The 8,398-nt window shown below is 42.9% G+C and overlaps 1 pseudogene; it reads left to right on the forward strand.

The window, feature by feature from the left end:
- The first annotated feature begins 6,993 nt into the window (after positions 1-6,993).
- Positions 6,994-7,855, forward strand: LOC141519872 (1-acyl-sn-glycerol-3-phosphate acyltransferase alpha pseudogene; annotated as a pseudogene).
- The last annotated feature ends 543 nt before the right edge of the window (positions 7,856-8,398 follow it).

Consider the following 8,398-nt stretch of genomic DNA (forward strand, 5'->3'; position numbering starts at 1 on the left):
ATCCATATTCAGAAAAAAGAACTATGGAGTCTGAATGTAGACCAAGGCACACTACTTTCACTTTTTAAAATGCTTTTTATTTTGTTTTTGGTCTCATGGTTTTCTTCCCTTTTGTTCTGAATCTTCTTTTACTACATGACTAATATGGAAATATGTTTAGCATAATCATGTATAACATATATAACATTGTTTGGTGTCTTGGAGAGAGGGTAGAGAAGGTATGGGAAAATTTGGAACTTAAAATCTTTCAAAAATGAATGTAGAAAACTATCTTTACATATAATTAAAGAAATAAATACAAAACAATTAAATCTCTTAAAGCATTGAGGATGAGAATGGAAGATTACAAACAATAAATTGTTTCCCAAAATAGCAATACTAGCAACAATAGCAACAACAAAATATCTGAAGAAAAAATAAGCCTGCAAATCATCTGATATCTGAGCCAAGCTAAGCCATATCCTCCATGTAGAGAAAAAATTGGAAGTGCAAAAGTTAAATTTTAAATGGAAGCAATGTCCCAACAGTATTATGATCTATCCTCAATAACAATGAGGTACATTTGGACCTTCCCATCCAATGTATAATTTTGAAAAGACAAATATACTAAAGAAAATAAAATGGGAAAGAACATATATCAAAGAACTAGAAGGAATCTAACAGGTCATCTAGTCTAACCTTTCACTGGCATTTGTTGTTGTTCAGTGGTTTTTCACTTCTGTCCAACTGATTGCACTTGTGGTTTACTTGGCAAAGATATTGTGGTAGTATACCACAGTATCATTGGCATTTACTTCTCTATCTCATTTTACAAATGAGAACTTGAGGCAAACAGGGTTAAGTGACTTGTCTTTCTGTCACACAGTTAGTAAGTGTCTGAGGCCAGGTGTGAACTAAGGAAGATGAGTCTTCCTGAACCCAGGTCCAGCATACCACTTAGTTGTCTAGGTATTAAATAGCAAAGATGGAATTCCAATTCCCTTTCCATTATGCTATGGTCTCTCAGAGAAACTGTACAAATTTACAACTAACTGTTAAGATACTATTTTAGATACCCAAGTATCAGTTTTCAGGTGTTTTTCAAGGAGGGAAATATTTCTTTTTTACTTTATTTTTTATTCTCATTTTGTACAAATGTTTTTCTTTACATTAATAAGATATACTTGTTTACAAGTAAACAAAATACCCCTCCCCCCATTGAATATAGATAGACTTGCTTGAGCAAAAAAGTAAAGGGGGGAGAAAAAAATTAAAATAAAAAAAAATAATAGTAATAATTGTAGGTATGGCCAGGTGGTGCAATGGACAAAGCACCAGCCCTAGAGTCACGAGCACCTGAGTCCATATCCAGCCTCATAAACCCAATAATCACCCAGCCATGTGACATGCAAGCCACCCGATCCCCACTGCCCTGCAAAAACCAAAAAGAAGAAAAAAAAAGACCCAAAATAAAATAAAATAGTAATAATAGTAGGGGTGGCTGGGTGGCAGACAGAGCACTGGCCCTTGAGCCAGGAGCACCTAGGTCCGAATCCGGCCCCAGACACCCAATGATCACCCTGCTATGTGGCTCCAGGCAGGCCACCCAGCCCCACTTGCCCTGCACCCGCCCCCAAATAATAATAACAAAAAATGTGTTTCAGTCTTTGTTCCAACATCATCAACTCTGTCGTGAGTGGATCACATTCTTTATGATAAGTCCATCACAAAAGTTACTTCCATATTTTTCCAACGTTGCCATTGCTGATAGCAACTCCCTCCTTTCTTATTTCTCCACTACCATGTACTCTATTTTCTCTCTCCTTTCACTCTGACTCTGCTGTAGGGTTGCTGAGTGGCGAAGCAGACAGATCCCTGGCCCTGGGGCCAAGAAGCCCTGAGCCCCCATACCACCCCTTAGGCCCAGAATCCACCTGGCCCTATGGTCCTGGGCAGGCCATCCAATCCCAGCCCCTTGCAAGAAGTAAAAAAAGAAAATGTGTTATATCTGACCACTGTCCCCCCATGGTCCATCCTCTCCTCCTTTATTTACATCCCCACCCCTTCCCCCTGCTCCCCCCTCCTTCTTACTCCAGTTGTCTATACCCCATTGAGTATATTTGCTGTTTCCTCTTCTAGCCATCTCTGATGAGAGCAAAGGTTCCCTCATTCCCCCTTGCCTCCCCCCTTCCATATCATTGCAATAGCTCGATGTAATAAAAAAAAATTTTATTATGTGAAATAGTTTGGACTATTCCCCCTCTCCTTTTTCTTTCTCCCATTCCATTTCCCTTTTTTCTTATTGACTCCATTTTTACACTATATTTTATCTTCGAATTCAGCTTTCTCCTGTGCTTCAACTATAAAAGCTCCCTCTACCTGCTCTATTAACTGAGATGGTTCATATGAATATTATCAGTATCATTTTTCTATACATGCAGTTCATCCTCATTAAGTCCCTCATATTTGTCCCCTCTCCTCCAATCTCCATGCTTCACCTGAGTCCTGTAACTGAACATCAAACCTTCTGTTCCACTCTGGCCATTCCAAAAGGAACCTTTGAAATTCCCCTGGTTCATTGAAAGTCCATCTTTTTCCCTGGAAGAGGACATTCAGCCTTGCTGGGTAGTTCATTCTTGGCTGCATTCTAAGCTCTTTTGCCTTTCGGTATATTGTATTCCAAGCCCTATGAGCTTCCATTGTAGCTGCTGCTAAGTCCTGTGTGATCCTGACTGCAGCTCCACGATATTTGAACTGTGTCCTTCTGGCTGCTTGTAATATTTTCTCTTTGACTTGGGAGTTCTGGAACTTGGCTATAATATTCCTGGGGGTTGGTTTTTGGGATCTCTTTCTCGGGGGGATTGGTGGATTCTCTCCATTTCTATTTTGCCCTCTGCTTCTAGAACATCAGGGCAATTTTCCTGTTGTAATTCTTTGAAAACGATGTCAAGGCTCTTTTCCTGATCATGACTTTCAGGTATTCCAATAATTTTCAAATTATTTTTCCTAAGTCTGTTTTCCATATCAGTTGTTTTTTCAATGAGATATTTCACATTTTCTTCTAATTTTTCATTTTTTTGGTTTTGAAGTATTGATTCCTGATTTCTGTTAAATTCATCAATCTCCCTGAATTCTATTCTTGGTCTGAAGGATTTGTTCTCCTCAGAGAGTTTTCTTATCTCTTTTTCCATCTGGCCAATTTTGCTTTTTAAAGCATTCTTCTCCTCAAAAACTTTTTGAACTGTTTTATCCATTTGACCTAAGCTGTTTTTTAGCATGCTATTTTCTTCAGCATTTGTTTGGATTTCCTTGACTAAGCTGCTGACTTCATTTTCATGTTTTTCCTGCATCTCTCTCCTTTCTTTTCCCAGTTTTTCTTCTAACTCCCTCATTTTATTTTCAAAGTCTTTTTTGAGCTCTGTCATAGCCTAAGCCCAATTTATGTTTTTCTTGGAGTCTTTAGATGCAGGAGCTTGTGCTTCCTCATCTTCAGACTGAGTATTTTGATCCTTCTTGGGCTCATTTGCAAAATATTTCTCAATGGTCTTCCTCTTGTTTCTTTGTTTGTTCATTTTCCCAGCCTAAGCCTGTTTTTTGGGGTGCTTCCTGAGCTTTTGGGACACTCCCACAAGGGTCTCAGTGTGTGAGGTTCTGTCCTTCCTCCTGCTCTGTGAATGACCATAAACGCCCTGCTCTGCCACGGGGCTGAGGTGGGGTGGGGGGCCTGCTGTTCTATGGGGGGGCCTAGACTGCAATCAGAATCTGAATGTGGTCAGAGTTCCAGAGTCCTGTTCCAGGGGCAGAGGACAGAGCTCTGCAGTCTCTCTCTCTCTTCACTCCCTCCCTCAGCTCAATGGGCTCATGCCCTGGGGGCTCCTGCTTACTGGCTCCACCTGCTTCTGTTTCCGGGTCTAGGCTTCAGAAAGACCAGGCTGCTGGCTGTGTGCCCTGAAGGCTGGGCTCCAAGTGCTTGCTCTGGCAGAGGTCCCCTGCTGCTCCCTCACTCTGTGCCGGTGCTCCCCGGGGTGCAGCCCAGGAGACTCCCCCGCTGCTGTGAGCTGAGGCTCCCAGCGCCCTGGGGCTGCCTCCGGGAGGCTGAGGTTCTTTGGCTCTGGCACCACCCCCTCTTCCGGGCCGCCCCTCCAACCCCGGGGAGCAGAGCCTTTCTGCTCTTTTCCAGGTTACCTTGAGTAGGAGAACTGCCTCACTAGGTCCTTTTGTGGGTTCTGTCTGTCGAAAATTTAGTTAGAGTCCTTAGTTTATGAGTTTTTATCAGAGAGCTCCTAAGACTGGATCCCTTCATGTAGCCATCTTGGCTCCGCCCCCCCCCCCCCAAGGGAAATATTTTGAAAAACATTCAAAGACCAAAGATAGTGCAATTACTAAAAAAATAATAAAAAATGAGTCACTGGGAATGAATATTTCTAGTTTCTATTCTCTATAAATTTCTCATGCTTCTTATTCATGTTTGAAGGTGATTTTTCAGAAGAACACATCATGACAGTCACACAAAGAGTTAAGCAATATAGAAAATATAAGCTACAACTGTACCTATATTTTTGCTTAATAGAACAAAATGTGTTTTCCTTTTGTTTTTTTTTTATTTAGGATTTTGCAAGGCAAATGGGGTTAAGTGGCTTGCCCAAGGCCACACAGCTAGGTAATTATTAAGTGTCTGAGATGGGCCACCTAGCCGCCCCTACATATCTGTGTTTCTATGGTCTTTGTGGTCAGCATACTTAGGCTTCATGTTTATTCTTTTAAACTTTGACCTGTACATTCACTTCTTTCTTCTCTTAGTTTTCATAAAGGAGTAGAAATTACCAGGTACTCCTGACTCCAAGGCCGGTGCTTTATCCATTATGCCACCTAGCCACCCCAACAAAATGTGTTCTTAATGAAGTTCCTTCAAAGAAATTTGTAGTTATACATATTTTAAAGATCCTCTTCAAAAATGTGATTACTTTTTAAGGTTGTTTAAAAAAAATCCTCCCCAAATCCATATGAAGTGAAATATAAAACTAGGTTTATCAAAGGTATCTGAGAGACAGATTAGACAACAAAAAATCCAAATGAAAGAATACCTATTGTTTTTGGGGAAAATCATGTTATACCATAATCTCAAAAGAAATTAAACTGTCAGTTCTGCAAAACCAATGGAAAAACACAGGGCACTTATAATATATTACCTAATATAATCTGAGATTTAGAATCAAATATAGGAATAATGGGAAAGGGTGGTGGATGGACCAGGCATGTCATGAGGGAGAGGGATATTTTTTGGAACAACCTAAATGCTTCATTGTTAACCATAAAATAGTAGGGGAAGCAAAGGAAGGCATTCAAGGAATTCAATGGATATTTTGCCAAATAAATAAAAATTCAATAGAGCATAGATGCTAACAAGTGGTTTTCTTTGTCAATATACAGCAGACAGGGATCCCTATGCATAGATGAGTGTTTCCCCCTCTGCCCTTACCTCCACTTTTATTTCAGTGTGACAGTGCTCACATAGTCCAGTCCTCTCATTTTATTAGTGATGATTCTGAAGCTCCAAAAGGTGTCTTACCTAAACTAAATACAAGAACCAGGATGAAAATCTAGATGTCTGACTTAAAACCTGTTTTCTTCTTTTTTACAAGGCAATGGGTTAAGTGGCTTGCCCAAGGCCACACAACTAGGTAATTATTAAGTGTCTGAGACCGGATTTGAACCCAGGCACTCCTGACTCCAGGGCCAGTGCTCTTTCCACTGCGCTACCTAGCCACCCCCTAAGCACTGGAATTTTGAAAAGAAGCAAAAGGCAGTTCTTTCCTTCAAGGAACTTACAATATAATGGAGAAGTCAAAGTGCAAATAAATATATACAAAGGAAACTATATCTAGGGTAAAAAAAGAAATAATTAACTGAGGGAAGATACTGAAATGTATAAGAATTGGTAAAGGCTTCGTGTATTATTATTTATGTCAGACTAAGCTCATTTCCTTTTGTGAGAGGACCATTAAAACAATCAATCAGGGGAATTCACTGGATAGAATATATCAAAATTTCATCGCATCATTTTTCAAAATCTCTCATACCTTAGTGGGCAATATAATTAGATGTCGATAGGATGACAATGCACTTGGATTTAGAACTAGGACCTATGACTCCATGGGGGTGGGGTGGGGAGAGTAGGAACATGGGTCTATAATAGAATGTTCAAAGTTTTATTCCTGCCTTGGTTCAGTTGACACAAAAGTGAAATGAAGGTATATATAGAATATTTATTAAATTTGTAGTTAGTGGAAATCTGGATGTGAATTGCAATTGAACAAAATCTGTATAGGTAAGAGTGGTAGGTTTATTTAATAAGATGAACTTCAATAGGAATAAATATAAAATTTTGCACTTTTGTTATGATTCAACTTTGCAATTCTGAATGTCATATATCTTCCTAGAAAACAATTCATACTTTCAATATCGATAGATTTAGAGATTTTAGGAGGGTTGGATGTCATTATTAGTTAGCAGTATGATGGAACTGATGGAAAAAGCTCACCCAAACAAGGCTGCATAAATAGGGATGCAGTGCTTAGAGCAATATTTTCACCCTTAGTAGATCACTGGTACACATATGTAATTTGTTGCCAAATCTTGCCTTTTCTGCCTCCATTACATTTTCCCCACCTAACAGCTTCTTAAATATCCACACTATTATCATCTTCAGTGCCTCATTACCTCTCTTCTAGATTATTACAATGACTTCTTCAATAGTCTATTCCTTGAGAGACAGCAGTAAGGGAGGGAGGGGGAGCGCGGGGGAACAACCCCTCCCACCGTTCTCACCACTATGGGCCCGGCCCCCCACTCCCACAGCCCCTCCACCAGCCGAGGCTAGGACACCCCCAAACCCCGAGGGTCCCCTGGCACCGACTCCCCACCAGTGACAGAGACACAGCCACCACCACCACTGCCGCAGACTGGCTGGGGAGGGGGCCGGCCCCCTAGGCCCCCTACCCCACTGAGGTGGCCAGCATGGAGCTGTGGCCAGGGACGTGGACAATGTTGCTGCTCTTTCTGTTGCTGCTTTTACTGTTGGTACCTGTGCTCTGGGGTTACAGCACCAGTGCCAAGTACTTCTGCAAGATGGCATTCTACAATGGCTGGATCCTTTCCCTGGCAGTGCTGGCCATCCCTGTGTGTGCCCTTCGAGGGCGAAACGTGGAGAACATGAAGATCCTTCGACTGATGCTGCTTCACATCAAGTACCTGTATGGGATCCGACTGGAGGTTCGTGGCACCCATCAGCCTGCCCCAGCCCTATGTTGTTGTCTCCAACCACCAGAGCTCCCTTGGCTTACTAGGAATGATGGAGGTGCTCCCGGGTCGTTGTGTACCCATTGCCAAGTGAGAACTTCTATGGGCAGGGCCAGCAGGGCTAGCATGCTGGCTGGCTGGAGTTATCTTCATTGACCGGAAACGAACTGGGGATGCAAGCAGTATCATGGCTGAGGCTGCGCAGACCCTGCTCAGCCAGAATGTCTGAGTTTGGGTTTTCCCCGAGGGTACCAGGAATCACAATGGCTCTATGCTTCCCTTCAAACGTGGTGCCTTCCACTTTGCTGTTCAGGCCCAGGTCTCCATTATCCCCATTGTCATGTCCTCCTATAAAGACTTCTACTGCAAGAAAGAATGGCGCTTCACCTCAGGGACATGTCAGGTACGGGTGCTGCCCCCAGTGGCCACAGAAGGGCTGACCCCAGATGATGTGTCGGACCTCGCTGACAGAATCCGCCACTCCATGCTCACAGTTTTCCAGGAGATCTCTGCTGATGGCCGGGGAGGGGGTGACTATCTAAAGAAGCCTGGTGGGGCTGGTGAGGCTGGCCCCTGAGCCTTCCTCCTACCACTTCCCCAGATTCCCTCTCCCTCAATCCAGTGGCCCCTGGACTGGGCTCCTCTTCACCTCTCCCCATCCTATTTCTCCTTTGTGGTACAGCCAAGCCTCTTCTCACCCCACTAATTCTTTACTCTGATCTTCAGCGTCTGAAGTGGACATGGACAAAGAGCTTCTCCATCTCTTTCCCTCTTATGTCCCCAACCCTACTCTGTGGACTTTCCCATCTTGGGGCAGCCTACACACTCCCTCTATGCCTCCCATCTTGTCTGCTATCTTCTCTGTCTCCTGAGTGGTATGTTCCACTGGGCATTGATCACTCCCACTCTATAGTGGAACTTAAGTGGACACTTCCTCCATGGCTCTCCTCCCCGTCCTTGATTTATGAACTCAGCCACTTCTATGGAAGAGCTCTGTTTTCTCCCCTACCCTCTCCCAACTCTGGATGCAAATGGACTCATCCAACTTGAGGGGAAGGGGCACAGAAAAGACAAACCTGCTTTCCAATCTGGCTGCTCTGCCTAGCCCAGCCTTGGCCTC

The sequence above is a fragment of the Macrotis lagotis genome, chromosome 1, assembly GCF_037893015.1.
Source record: "Macrotis lagotis isolate mMagLag1 chromosome 1, bilby.v1.9.chrom.fasta, whole genome shotgun sequence".
In the NCBI taxonomy this organism is placed as follows: Eukaryota; Metazoa; Chordata; class Mammalia; order Peramelemorphia; family Peramelidae; genus Macrotis; species Macrotis lagotis.